This window comes from Oncorhynchus nerka, linkage group LG9a (genome assembly GCF_034236695.1).
Source record: "Oncorhynchus nerka isolate Pitt River linkage group LG9a, Oner_Uvic_2.0, whole genome shotgun sequence".
Taxonomy (NCBI): Eukaryota; Metazoa; Chordata; class Actinopteri; order Salmoniformes; family Salmonidae; genus Oncorhynchus; species Oncorhynchus nerka.
Window position 1 is genome coordinate 11,011,445 of NC_088404.1, and position 16,116 is coordinate 11,027,560.

Below are 16,116 nucleotides of genomic sequence, written 5' to 3' on the forward strand. Positions count from 1 at the left end.
CACCATAATAACATCAGCACCATAATAACATCATCACCATCAGCACCATAATAACATCAGCACCATAATAACATCATCACCATCAGCACCATAATAACATCAGCACCATCAGCACCATCAGCACCATAATTACATCAGCACCATAATAACATCAGCACCATCAGCACCATCAGCACCATAATTACATCAGCACCACAATAACATCAGCACCATAATAACATCAACACCATCAGCACCATAATAACATCAGCACCATAATAACATCAGCACCATCAGCACCACCAGCACCATAATTACATCAGCACCATAATAACATCAGCACCATAATAACATCAGCACCATCAGCACCATAATAACATCAGCACCATCAGCACCATCAGCACCATAATACAATCAGCACCATAAATATAAATATAAATAAATAGCATCTTCACCATCAGCAACATCAGCACCACCAGCATCATAATAACATCAGCACCATCAGCATCATAATAACATCAGCACCATAATAACATCAGCACCATCAGCACCATAATAACATCAGCACCATCAGCACCATAATAACATCAGCACCATAATAACATCAGCACCATAATTACATCAGCACCATAATTACATCAGCACCATAATAATATCAGCACCATAATAACATCAGCACCATCAGCACCATCAGCACCATAATAACATCAGCACCATAATAACATCAGCACCATCAGCACCATAATAACATCAGCACCATCAGCACCATAATAACATCAGCAACATCAGCACCATAATAACATCAGCAACATCAGCACCATTATAACATCAGCACCATCAGCACCATTATAGCATCTGCACCATCAGCAACATCAGCACCATCAGCATCATAACAACATCAGCACCATCAGCATCATAATAACATCAGCAACATCAGCATCATAATAACATCAGCACCATCAGCATCATAATAACATCAGCACCATCAGCACCAAAATACCATCAGCACCATCAGCATCATAATAACATCAGCACCATCAGCACCAAAATACCATCAGCACCAACAGCATCATAATATCATCCGCAGCATAATAACACCAGCACCATAATAACATCAGCACCATAATAACATCAGCACCATCGGTAGCATAATATTATCAGCACCATAATAACATCAGCACCATCAGCATCATAATAACATCAGCACCATCAGCACCAAAATAGCATCTGCACCATCAGCAACATCAGCACCACCAGCATCATAATAACATCAGAACCATCAGCACCATAATAACATCAGCACCATCAGCACCATAATAACATCAGCACCATCATCACCATAATAACATCAGCACCTTAATAACATCAGCACCATAATAACATCAGCACCATAATACCATCAGCACCATCAGCATCATAATACCATCAGCACCTTAATAACATCAGCACCATAATAACATCAGCACCATAATAACATCAGCACCATAATAACATCATCACCATCAGCATCATAATACCATCAGCACCATAGTAACATCAGCACCTTAATAACATCAGCACCATAATAACATCAGCACCATCAGCATCATAATACCATCAGCACCATAATAACATCAGCACCATCAGCAAAATCATCACCATCAGCACCATAATACCATCAGCACCTTAATAACATCAGCACCATCAGCATCATAATAACATCTGTACCATCAGCAACATCATCACCATCAGCACCATGATACCATCAGCACCTTAATAACATCAGCACCATCAGCACCATAATAACATCAGCACCATAATAACATCAGCACCATCAGCACCATAATAACATCAGCACCATAATAACAACAGCACCATCAGCATCATAATACCATCAGCACCTTAATAACATCAGCACCATCAGCACCATAATAACATCAGCACCACCAGCACCATAATAACAACAGCACCATCAGCACCACAATAACAGCAGCACCATCAGCACCATAATACCATCAGCACCATAATAACATCAGCACCATCACCATAATACCATCAGCACGATAAATACCATCAGCACCATCACCATAATACCATCAGCACCATAATAACATCAGCACCATCAGCACCATAATAACATCAGCACCATCAGCACCTTAATAACATCAGCACCATCAGCACCATAATAACATCAGCACCATCAGCACCATAATAACATCAGCACCATCAGCACCATCAGCACCATAATAACATCAGCACCATCAGCACCATAATAACATCAGCACCATCAGCACCATAATAACATCATCAGCACCATAATAACATCAGCACCATAATAACATCAGCACCATAATAACATCAGCACCATCAGCACCATAATAACATCAGCACCATCAGCACCATAATAACATCAGCACCATCAGCACCATAATACCATCAGCACCATAATAACATCAGCACCATCAGCACCATAATAACATCAGCACCATCAGCACCATAATAACATCAGTTGTAAGAAAGAAAGAAAGGTTAAAATACTCGGTTTGATCTTATCAAGTGTTTTATTAGTAGAACAGCTATGTATTTACAGTATTGATGTATTGTATCCACTGCACCAAAATGCACCATTTGGGATTTTCTTTTGTAGCTTCTTCCCCTTATAATCTGTATATTTTGTCCATAACAGGATCTATCTATAATTCATTAAAATCATCATTCTTATCATGTACCATTTTTTTTCGATATCTTCCCCGGGACACTCACTCATGTTGTCATTCACAAACCTTGGATACATCCTAATTGAATACAACTGAATTATGCAATGACCGCATGCAAAGTCCATTTATCAACAGATAGAAATATTATGAGTTGTTAACGCTTCACTTTAAGTTGGCCTTAATACACTGAACGGACAAAACATTAGGAACACCTGCTCTCTCCATGACATAGACTGACCAGGTCAATCCAAGTGAAAGCTATGATCCCTCTTTGATGTCACCTTTTAAATCCACTTCAATCCGTGTAAATGAAGGGGAGGAGACAGGTTACAGAACGGTCCACCACCCAAAGGACATCCAGCCAACCTGACACAACCGTGGGAATCATTAGAGTCAACATGAGCCAGCATCCTCATGGAACGCTTTCCACAGCTTGTAGACTCCAAGCCCCGACGAATTGCCAAAAGGAGGCACAACTCAATTAGGAAGGTGTTCCTAATGTTTTGTACACTCAGTGGACATATGTAACTGCAGTAAACAGCATTGTAGTTACATAAATGATGGTCACTTATTAATTAAGGTGAAGTGTTACCTATGTGTCACAACTGCTATCTAAACCTAGAAATCAGAGGAATTATGCTATAACGGTGTTTTGTGGAGACAAAACAGAGAAATATTTACAACATTTACTAACAATGTACAGCATCATTTATTATTTTAACACAGTGACTTTAGTACCAAGGTCTTGCTTGTTTTTGATAAATGGAACCAAAAAAGGGATATGGCTTTTTGTTTACCCATATACAAGCAACTTTAATACGGATGTCTGGAGCTTCAGACAAAGGCTTAGGTTAAGATAACAGTAGTGTCTCTCCTGGTTTAGATTGACAGATCTACATGGCTTCTAGAGGTGGCAGTGCTTTACTAGTTGTGATAACTTCCTTATATTATACAACTTGATTTCTACCTGGTAATAGCTAACATCTATTTTTCTAATTTCAATTCAACTTCAATTTCAGTTTGAGGTCAATGTAATTCGGAGAAATGTATGTTACATCATGTTCCTATCAGTAAGTCGGGCATAAAGCCTAAGATAAAAAACTGATTGCGAATGCCAGGGGGCCTGTATTCATACAACGCATCTCAGAGTTGATCTAGGATCAGGTCCTAGCTAGCTCGGGCCCTGAAATAGGACTCTTACTTTGAACATTTGAACCGTTTCAGGATAGGGAAAGGTCTATACTCATAGAGTAAAGACATTAATCCAATAGGAAATGAATATTCACAGTGACTAAGTGGCACTTCATTCCAAATAACACACGTGTAAGTTACATATCGGCTGAATTAATTTACAGGACTAAAGGGGAAGATCGGTCCAATCAAGGAGGAAAATGTCCCTTGGTTTAATAAAGGGCTCCCAGGTCCGGCAGTTTGATATGAGCGGAGAGAGAAAGGTGGACGTGGCATACATAATAATAATAGACAGATCTGAGGATTGACCTTCATATGAGTTCTTGAATGGATGTGTGCTTTGTCTTGAGCCTCTCCACTTCATCAAGAAACAGGAATTTGACTTTCAGCTGCAAACAACACAGTTCTCCTCTCTTTTTCCACCTTGAGTCACAAGAGACGACATTTTGAACCTTTCCTGCAGTCAAATGACCAAATCGCCCTCTAGTGGCCTCATGGGTGGAATATCATTAACATTTTTTTTTTTTTTTTTTACAATTTCATAATAAAAAAAAAACATTCTTTAAAAAAAAAAAAAAAACAGCAGAAAATCTGGTGTTTCTGTGTCAAACATTGTTTTGTTATATTTCAGTCTTCTGTGATGCAAACTCAAAATGTAATACATTTGATATCTATACCTGACATGGTACAAGTGTCTTCTTTCTTTTAAGACCCATAACCATGTGTGTGAGATGTTCACTTTTGTTTCAAAGTAGATTTGTTTAACACTACCAAGAAACAATATGTGACCCTGATTTAGTCCACTTCAGTAAAATGATTTATTAATAGTCCTCCAAAAATGTATCTCAGTGTTTTTTTTCAGGCATCAACGATCCAGCGATTCAATAGTTTGTTGCTTGAGCCTCCTGTGCTTAAAGGAAGGAGATGTACTTCAGGGCTTCCTGAATGTACTTCCTCTTTGTTCCATAGATGGATGATCTATCATTGGTCCCCAAAGAGCAAAAGGCTTTTAGCTAGATCAAGTCCCTTAGCTCCAAGGCAGCCAGCCAATCACAGCAGTTTAATCCCATGCAGAGTCCAGTGGTAGTCCATACCAGGACAGAGAGCTATTCAAACCATGACCACTGACCAAGGCCGGCACCAGGCATAAGAGACATACAGGTGAAGTTGGAAATTTAATCCTAGTAAATATTTCCTGTTTTAGGTCAGTTAGGATCACCACTTTATTTTAAGAATGTGAAATGTCAGAATAATAGTAGAGAGAATGATTTATTCAGCTTTTATTTCTTTCATCACATTCCCAGTGTGTCAGAAGTTTACATACATTCAATTAGTATTTGGTAGCATTGCCTTTAAATGGTTTACCTTGGGTCAAATGTTTCGGGCAGCCTTCCACAAGCTTCCCACAATAAGTTGGGTGAACTTTGGCCCATTCCTCCTGACAGAGCTGGTGTAACTGAGTCAGGTTTGTAGGCCTCCTTGCTCGCACATGCTTTTTCAGTTCTACCCACAAATTTTCTAGAAGATAGAGGTCAGGGCTTTGTGATGGCCACTCCAATATCTTGACTTTGTTGTCCTTAAGCCATAACTTTGGAAGTATGTTTGGGGTCATTGTCCATTTGGAAGACCCATTTGCAACCAAGCTTTAACTTCCTGACTGATGTCTTCAGATGTTGCTTCAATATATCCACATAATGTTCCTGCTCATGAGGCCATCTATTTTGTGAAGTGCACCAGTCCCTCCTGCAGGAAAGCACACCCACAACATGATGCTGCCCCCGTGCTTCACGGTTGGGATGGTGTTCTTCGGCTTGCAAGCCTCCCCTTTTTTCCTCCAAACATAACAATGGTCATTATGGCCGAACAGTTCTATTTGTGTTTCATCAGACCAGAGGACATTTCTCCAAAAAGTATGATCTTTGTCCGCATGTGCAGTTGCAAACCGTAGTCTGGCTTTTTTTATGACGGTTTTGGAGAAGTGGCTTCTTCCTTGCTGAGCAGCCTTTCAGGTTATGTCGATATTGGACTCGTTTTCCTGTGGATATAGATACTTTTCTACCTGTTTCCTCCAGCATCTTCACAAGGTCCTTTGCCGTTATTCTGAGATTGATTTGCACTTTTCGCACCAAAGTACGTTCATCTCTAGGAGACCTCCTTCCTGAGCGGTATGACGGCTGCGTGGTCCCATGGTGTTTATACTTGCGTACTATTGTTTGTACAGATGAATGTGGTACCTTCAGGCGTTTGGAAATTGCTCCCAAGGATGAACCAGACTTGTGGAGGTCTACAATTTTTTTTCTGAGGTCTTGGCTGATTTCTTTTGATTTTCCCATGATGTCAAGCAAAGAGGCACTGAGTTTGAAGGTAGGCCTTGAAATATATCCAGAGTTATACCTCCAATTTACTCAGATGATGTCAATTAGCCTATCAGAAGCTTCTAGAGCCATGACATAATTTTCTGGGATTTTCCAAGCTGTTTAAAGGCACAGTCAACTTAGTGTATGTAAACTTCTGACACACTGGAATTGTGATACAGTGAATTATAAGTGAAATAATCTGTCTGTAAACAATTGTTGGAAAAATTACTTGTGTCATGCACAAAGTAGATGTCCTGTCTGACTTGCCAAAACTATAGTTTGTTAACAAGAAATTTGTGGAGTGGTTGAAAATCTAGTTTTAATGACTCCAACCTAAGTTTATGTAAACCTCCGACTTCAACTGTATGTGGCCACTTAGGGCCCCAGGCTGCTAAGAACTCAGTCGGGGTCTCAACTTACTGTTGAGTTAGAATAACAGAATACACAAGGTGCAAGTTGGAAATTTGGTTGTGCATCAGCAATGTTTCTCTTGTTATGTCAGTCACTGACAGTCATGTCAACTAACAATGTTTAGATTAGTAAGTTAATTTAGCCAGCTACCGTACAACTTCAATAAACGCAGAGTTTCAAATAACCGCCTGTCCCTTTTAAAAGCTGGGCAACTAACTGGACACCTTGCAGCAAATAAACACTTGTTTATAATAAATGCTGGGTCTAAATTAATTGTTTAATGTTTGATTTGTTAAATTATATAATTCAGTAATGACTCGAAAAAATTATGTCAATCATCCGTTTTTATCACCAGTAAGGAACTGCTGATAACAGCTGAGGACTGCTACCTTACTGGCAAGCATAAAAACAGTCAACAACGACCCCCTAGAAATCGTTTGATCTGGTGGCGAAAGTAAGAACTACTGAAAACACACAATGAAAGAGGAGAATAATTATCCTGTCAAGGAAAAGTAAAAAAATATATATACTGAAATACAAAGTGTGTCAATTATAACACAGTAGAGCAGGAAATAAAGAAGTTGATTAAAATGATGGACGTGAATTGAACAATTATCTATGCAAAAAGCTGTGTGCATTAAGGAAATAGACGTCTTGGTCAAAGATAAGCCTGTCTCTAATAAGCACCTGTTGTGTTCAGTGATTTAAGAAAATAAACGGCCAGACTATTAATTGAAGTTTTACGGTATCTAAACTTGTAGTAATCATGGCCGAATACCGACCAGGAACGCAGGGCACGTGTCCAGGGGCCCTGACCTCCAGGGGGGCCCCAATTTATTTTGTTAGTTACTCACTCAGATATTATTGACATTGCAAAATGTGTAGAATTGCAGGAAATTATGCGGGATTCTGGCAGGGTGACCGTTCTCCAATCAGTCCAGTCAATTAGTGGTCTCTCTCTCTCTCTCTCTCTCTCTCTCTCTCTCTCTCTCTTTCCTGCTGCTGTTTCTCCTTGAGACCAGTTAGCCAAACAGTTTTCCATGAAGTCAGCCAAACAGTCAGCCAAACAGACCTTGACTGACAGTGGTCATCTACAAGGCCGACACTCTGACAATGTTGCTCTGAGAATAATTGACGGTGGAGCTGGTGGATCCGTCACCGTCTGATGATGTCACCAATGGGAGAGGGGCGGGACGCAGGTTGACCACGGAGGTGGTGATGTAGGGCTCGCTCTTCAACGGCACCGTCTCAGAGTCTAGTTTGGCGTTCAGGCTGGAGCGACTGTAAGGGAGAGGACAGAGAGAGACAGAGGGGTGAGGTGTGTGTGTGTGCTTGTGTGTGTGTTCATGCATTTGACTGTATATGCTTGTGTGTTTGTGTGTCCATTTGCTGTGTGAGCTTGTGTGTATGCGTGTGTGTGAGGGGGTTGATGTGTGTGTGTGTGTGGGAGAGGGGGTTGAATGTGTGTGAGTGTGTGAGTGTGTGTGTGTGTGTGTGTGTGCGTGTGTACGTGTGTGCGTGTGCGTGTGTATGTGTGTGTGCGTGTGTACGTGTGTGCGTGTGCGTGTGTGCGTGTGTGTGTGTGCGTGTGTGTGTGTGTGTGTGTGTGTGTATGTGTGTGTGCGTGTGTACGTGTGTGTGTGTGTGTGTGTGTGTGTGTGTGTGTGTATGTGTGTGTGTGTGTGTGTGTGTGTGTGTGTGTGTGTGTGTGTGTGTGTGTGTGTGTGTGTGTGTGTGTGTGTGTGTGTGTGTGTATGTGTGTGTGTGTGTGTGTGTGTGTGTGTATGTGTGTGTGTATGTGTGTGTGTGTGTGTGTGTGTGTGTGTGTGTGTGTGTGTGTGTGTGTGTGTGTGTATGTGTGTGTGTGTATGTGTGTGTGTGTGTGTGTGTGTGTGTGTGTGTGTGTGTGTGTGTGTGTGTGTGTGTGTGTGTGTGTGTGTGTGTGTGTGTGTGTGTGTGTGCGTGTGCGTGTGTACACATGTGAGCGTACATGTCGCCCAGGCAAGTGTGCTTACGACACTCCTATGTGTTTTTTTTGTGTGGATCTGTCTGTGCGACTACCTGTTGACCACAGGCCTCTCTCTGATCTGGATGGTGGAAAGCTCCTGGTTGTTGCAGTTGGGCAGACTGGAGCTCTTCTTCCTGTGTCGTCTGGAGCAGCAGGACGACAGGCCGGAGGGAGACGACGACAGGGACGAGGTTCGAGATCCGGATTTGTTCACCATGGTTACCTCCATACAGTTGGTCTCGAAAGTCTGCTCGTCAATAAACTCATGATTCTGGAGAGAGAGAGAGAGAGAAAGAGACATGGAAATCAATGGTAATAGTGGAGGCTGGTGGATGGCGAAATTGGGAGGATGGGCTCCTTGTAATGGATGAATTGGAATGAATGTAACTGTATCACAACAGTTAATGTTTTCTATGTGAATGATACCTTTCCATTCCAGTCATTAGTATGACCCAGTCCTATGATTTACAGTGACATCAGGCTCTTATTCCCTGTCAAATGTCTGTTGTTTTTATGGACATGATTTTGCTGCAAAACCAATTTTCCCAGAGGGCTGATAATAAAGTTGTTTACCTCTTTCCTTTAATCACCTGCTGTGCTTTAACGACCCACAATTGGCCAATTTTTGTTGTTGTTGGTAAAAGAGACAAATGCCTACGTCAAAACCATAGCAACAGTGTTTTGATGATTCATTTGAATGATAAAGTAGGACCAGGGGAATAGAAGCATATTGTCCCAGACGTCCACATCAAGGGCCATCTGTGAAGCTGTTCCTCTTTCCCTGTGTGTTGAATGGGTAATAAGACTTGAAGGTCAACTGAGCGTACGACCCAGACTGCACCACCAGATGGCATTATGGAACCATCATGGGTGTGAATCCCAATATTCTCAATATCCCGCACATTCTCTCCTTGCCTCCTTCTCATCAAAAATCCAAGGTTCCTCGGATCTTCTCCTCCAGTGCGTTTTGAGAAGGAGACGAGGAAAGAGGAAATGAGGAATAAAGGAAATACAATTTTAGATACACCCTCTATAGCCTGTGAAGACAACTCATCTCTGCAAGAGTAGCAAGTATAAATTTGTCTTTCAATAAATGTTGTCTTTGGTATAGTCTGACAAGTGCTGTCCCTATACCTCAGTGGTCACCAACCGGTCGATCTTCAAGGCATTCCTAGTTGATCACCAAATATTTCTGTAGAAAGGCTAACGATAAAGGCTCCTTTAAAAAAAGAAATTCTGTTGCACTGTTGGCGGTAGGTGCACTTGATTCAGAACCCATGCACACCGGGTAGGCAAAGTGTTCTCATTTTAAACCATTTCATTTGTCTGAAAAGACAAACTCCGCCCACCCAACGGACTGGGAGACCTGTGGCTAAAGGAGAGCACCTACTGCTCTGACCAATCCCAATGCGATAGCTCAAATCACTGTGCCTAAAGTTTTCACAACCCCAGCCACAGCAAAGTTTGATACTAGCCTTTAGTGAGATTTCATAACTTTTAATACCTTGATCAGAGAGAGACTGTCAAAGAATACAGCAAAGACCTGCTGTTTTCATGAGTGAGTTTTTATCAAGCACTATCAACACCGTTTTTATTCAACACTATTTAAAAACATAAAACACAGTTGTCCCTTCTTCCACTCACTTCAAGACAACTGGGAACTCGGAAATCTCAGACTTCCGACCTCAGTGCATTCAAGACAACTGGGAACTCGGAAATCTCAGACTTCCGACCTCAGTGCATTCAAGACAACTGGGAACTCGGAAATCTCAGACTTCCGACCTCAGTGCATGTATGCATGTTTGGCGGCGTGAGTGAAGGAGGCTTTGTTGCGAAATAGGATGCCGATTCTAGATTTAATTTTGGATTGGAGATGTTTAATATGAGTCTGGAAGGAGAATTTACAGTCTAGCCAGACACCTAGGTATTTGTAGTCCACATATTCTAAGTCAGAACCATCAAGAGTAGTGATGATAGTCGGGCAGGAGGGTGTGGGCAGCAAACGATTGAAAAGCATGCATTTGGTTTTACTAGCGTTTAAGAGCAGTTGGAGGCCACGGAAGAAGTGTTGTATGGCATTGAAGCTTGTTTGGAGGTTAGTTAACACAGTGTCCAAAGAAGGGCCAGATGTATACAGAATGGTGTCGTCTGCGTAGAGGTGGATCAGGGAATCACCCGCAGCAAGAGCGACATCGTTGATATATACAGAGAAAAGAGTCGGCCCGTGAATTGAACCCTCTATGGTACCCCCATAGAGACTGCCAGAGGTCCGGACAACAGGCCCTCCGATTTGACACACTGAACTCTGTCTGAGAAGTAATTGGTGAACCAGGCGAGGCAGTCATTTGAGAAACCAAGGATGTTGAGTCTGCTGATAAGGATACAGTGATTGACAAGGTCGAAAGCCTTGGCCAGGTCGATGAAGACGGCTGCACAGTACTGTCTCATATCGATGGCGGTTATGATATCGTTTAGGACCTTGAGCATGGCTGAGGTGACCAGCTCGGAAACCATGACCAGCTCGGAAACCAGATTGCACAGAGCAGAGAGTACGGTGGGATTCAAAATGGTCAGTGATCTGTTTATTAACTTGGCTTTCAAAGACTTTAGATAGGCAGGGCAGGATGAATATAGGTCTATAACAGTTTGGGTCTAGAGTGTCTCCCCCTTAGAAGAGGGGGATGACCGCGGCAGCTTTCCAATCTTTAGGGATCTCAGACGATATGATAGAGAGGTTGAACAGACTGGTAATAGGGGTTGCAACAATGTGGCGGATACTTTTAAAAAGAGAGTGTCCAGATTGTCTAGCCCAGCTGATTTGTACGGTTCCAGGTTTTGCAGGTCTTTCAGAACATCTGCTATCTGGATTTGGGTGAAGGAGAAGCTGGGAGATTGGGCAAGTAGCTGCGAGGGATGCGGAGCTGTTGGCTGGGATTGGAGTAGCCAGGAGGAAAGCATGGACAGCCGTAGAGAATTGCATATTGAAATTCTCGATTATTGTGGATTTATCGGTGGTGACAGTGTTACCTAGCCTCAGTGCAGTGGGCAGCTGGGAGGAGGTGCTCTTATTCTCCATGGACGTTACAGTTCTAATTATAATATGGTCTAAGAACAATATTGGCAGGCCAGGTAAATCAAAATAAAATCAACGTTTATTTGTCATGTGCGCCGAATACAACAGGTGTAGTAGACCTTACAGTGAAATGCTTACTTACAGGCTCTAACCAATGGTGCGGGAAAAAAAGTATGTGTGTGTGTAGGTAAGTAAAGAAATAAAACAACAGTAAAAAGACATTTGGAGAAAGAGTAGCAAGGCTATATACAGACACCTGTTAGTCAGGCTTATTGAGGTAGTATGTACATGTAGGTATCGTGAAAGTGACAATGCATATATGATGAACATGGAGCAGCAGAAGTGTAAAAAGAGGGGTTGGCGGGTGGTGGGACACAATGCAGAAAGCCCGGTTAGCCAATGTGTGGGAGCACTGGTTGGTCAGGCCAATTAGGTAGTATGTACATGAATGTTTAGTTAAAGTGACTATGCATATAAGATAAACAGAGAGCAGCAGCAGCGTAAAAGAGGGGTTGGGACACACACACACAATGCAAATAGTCCGGGTAACAATTTGGGTACCTGGGTCTTATGGCTTGGGGGTCAAAACTGTTGAGAAGCCTTTTTGTCCTAGACTTGGCACTCTGGTACCGCTTGCCATGCGGTAGTAGAGAGAACAATCTATGACTGGGGTGGCTGGGGTCTTTGTCAATTTTTAGGGCCTTCCTCTGACACCGCCTGGTGTAGAGGTCCTGGATGGCAGGCAGCTTAGCCCCAGTGATGCACTGGGCCATACGCACTACCCTCTGTAGTGCCTTGCGGTTGGAGGCCGAGCAATTGCCGTACCAGGCAGTGATGCAACCGGTAAGGATGCTCTCGATGTTGCAGCTGTAGAACCTTTTGAGGATCTCAGGACCCATGCCAAATCTTTTAAGTTTCCTGAGGGGGAATAGGCTTTGTCGTGCCCTCTTCACGTGTTTGGACCAATCTAGTTTGTTGTTGATGTGGACACCAAGGAATTTGAAGCTCTCAACCAGCTCCACTACAGCCCCATCGATGCAAATGGGGACGTGCCTGGTGCTCATTTTCCCGTAGTCCACAATCATCTCCTTAGTCTTGGTTACGTTGAGGGATAGGTTGTTATTCTGGCACCACCCGGCCAGGTCTGTGACCTCCTCCCTACAGGCTGTCTCGTCGTTGTCGGTGATCAGGCCTACCACTGTTGTGTCGTCTGCAAACTTAATGATGGTGTTGGAGTCGTGCCTGGCCATGCAGTCGTGGGTGAACAGGGAGTACAGGAGGGGACTGGGCACACACCCCTGGGGAGCTTCAGTGTTGAGGATCAGTGTGGCAGATGTGTTTCTACCTACCCTCACCACCTGGGGGCGGCCCGTCAGGAAGTCCAGGATCCAGTTGCAGAGGGAGGTGTTTAGTTCCAAGTAACTTAGCTTGGTGATGAGATTTGAGGGTACTATGGTGTTGAACGCTGAGCTGTAGTCAATGAACAGCATTCTCACATAGGTGTTCCTTTTGTCCATGTGGGAAAGGGCAGTGTGGAGTGCAATAGAGATTGCATCATCTGTGGATCATCTGTGGATCTGTTTGGGCGGTATGCAAATTGAAGTGGGTCTAGGGTTTCTGGGATAATGGTGTTGATGTGAGCCATTACCAGCCTTACAAAGCACTTCATGGCTACGGACATGCGTGCTACGGGTCTGTAGTCATTTAGGCAGGTTGCCTTTGTGTTCTTGGGCACAGAGACTATGGTGGTGTGCTTGAAGCATGTTGGTATTACAGACTCAATCAGAGACATGTTGAAAATGTCAGTGAAAACACCTGCACATGCCCGGAGCACACATCCTGGTAATCCGTCTGGCCCCGCAGCCTTGTGTATATTGACCTGTTTAAAGGTCTTACTCACGTCGGCTACGGAGAGCGTGATCTCACAGTCGTCCGGAACAGCTGATGCTCTCATGCATGCCTCAGTGTTGCTTGCCTCGAAGCGTGCATAGAAGTGATTTAGCTCGTCTGGTAGGCTCGTGTCACTGGGCAGCTCGCCGGCCACTAGGAGCGCCGCCTCTGGGTGAGTGGTTTCCTGTTTGCTTATTTCCTTATACAGCTGACTGAGTGCAGTCTTAGTGCCAGCATCTGTCTGTGGTGGTGAATAAACAGCCATGACAAGTATAGCTGAGAACTCTCTAGGCAAGTAGTGTGGCTTGCAATTTTTCACAATATACTCTACTTCAGGCGAGCAACATCTAGAGACTTCCTTAGATTTCGTGCACCAGCTGTTGTTTACAAATATGCACAGACCGCCCCCCCTCGTCTTACCGGAGTGTGCTGTTCTATCCTGCCGATGCAGCGTGTATCCCGCTAGCTGAATATCCATGTCGTCATTCAGCCAAGATTCCGTGAAGCAAAGGATATTACAGTTTTTTATGTCCCGTTGGTAGGATATCCGTGATCGTACCTCGTCTAGTTTATTGTCCAGTGATTGCACGTTGGCGAGTAATATTGACGGTAACGGCAGCTTTCCTAGTTGTCTTCTTGGGGTCCGGACGAGGCATCTGGCTCTTCCTCCTCTGCGCCGCTTCTTTTTGCTAATAATTGGGATTTCTGCACTGTGGGGTGTTTGGAGAATATTGTGTGAGTCCTGCTTGTTGTTGTTGTTGAAGAAATCTTTGTCTAATCCGAGGTGAGTGATCGCTGTCCTGATATCCAGGGGACTGGCAGCCAATATGCTGTGATAATGTATTAAGCCTACTGCACAAACCAAATTTGAATTAGGTTCATGTAAAAAAAAGAAAGTTATGTTTAAAAATACAAATCTGAGCGGTAGATCTCGGCTTACTTTTTGACTGCGAAAGTGATCTTGACTCATAAAAGGTTGGTGATCTACCTCCTAGCCTACTGTATTTAATCAGTGCTGTTTGAACTGCTGAATTCTCAGTACTTCTGACTTTAAAGTGTTGGGACATTGATTTGGACTGATTTCAGGTCAATTTGTGATAGTGTTCTGATAATTGGTGGGTGGGTCTGTTGGAGGAGGTATTTTTCTTCACCTCTGCTAGGCAATCATCAATTAGTGCTGAGAGGCGCGTCCTTCACCTCTGCTAGGCAATCATCAATTAGTGCTGAGAGGCGTGTCCTTCACCTCTGCTAGGCAATCATCAATTAGTGCTGAGAGACGTGTCCTTCACCTCTGCTAGGCAATCATCAATTAGTGCTGAGAGGCGTGTCCTTCACCTCTGCTAGGCAATCATCAATTAGTGCTGAGAGGCGTGTCCTTCACCTCTGCTAGGCAATCATCAATTAGTGCTGAGAGGCTTGTCCTTCATCTCTGCTAGGCAATCATCAATTAGTGCCGAGAGGCTTGTCCTTCACCTCTGCTAGGCAATCATTAATTAGTGCTGAGAGGTGTGTCCTTCACCTCTGCTAGGCAATCATCGATTAGTGCTGAGAGGCGTGTCCTTCACCTCTGCTAGGCAATCATCAATTAGTGCTGAGAGGCGTGTCCTTCGCCTCTGCTAGGCAATCAGCAATTAGTGTTAGCAATTATTCGTTTTTTTCAGATTTGCTCTTTTGTAGCTTTGTAAAGTATGCGTGTGACTTCTATCCCTGTTCGCTCCTCACCCTGTTGGCTTTACAGACGCTTCCCACCCTGGGGCTGCAACCCTTCTAATCTAGTGTACCCTGAGCGCACAACCCATATGGAATTCTTAGTCTCCGACAGCCTCTGGAACTGCCAATCTGTGGGCAAAAAGGCTAGTACATCTCAGCTTTTATCACCCTAAAGCCCCTCGACTTTTTGGCCCTGACAGAGACATACACTTCATGACCAAAAGTATGTGGACACCTGCTCATTGAACATGTCATTCCAAAATCACGGGCATTAATATGGAGTTGGTACCGTCTTCACTGCTATAACAGCCCCCACTTTTCTGGGAAGGCTATTCACCAGATATTGAACATTGCTGTGGGGATTTTCTTCCCTTCAGCCACAAAAGCATTAGTGAGGTTGGGCACTGACGTTGGGCAATTATGCCTGGCTCATAGTCAGCATTACAATTCATCCAAAAGGTGTTCGATGGGATTGAGGTCAGAGGTCAGGGTCAGTCAAGTTCATACATACTGATATCGACAAACCATTTCTGTATGGACCTCACTTTGTGCACAGGGGGCAGTGCCATCCTGAAACTGGAAAAGGCCTTCCCCAAACACTTGCCACAAAGTTGGAAGAAAATAATCATCTAGAATGTCATTGTATGTTGCAGCATTAAGATTTCCCTTCACTGGAACTAAGGGGCCTAGCCCAAAACCATGAAAAACAGCCCCAGACCATTATTTGTCCTCCACCAAACTTTATAGCTGGCACTATACATTCTGGCAGGTAGCATTCTCCTGGCATCCGCCAAACCCAGA

At 43.4% G+C, this 16,116-nt stretch overlaps 1 pseudogene; it reads right to left on the reverse strand.

Moving 5' to 3' along the window:
- Positions 1-7,725: 7,725 nt before the first annotated feature.
- Positions 7,726-16,116, reverse strand: part of LOC115116222 (potassium voltage-gated channel subfamily D member 2-like) — a 66,940-nt pseudogene continuing 58,549 nt past the window's right edge.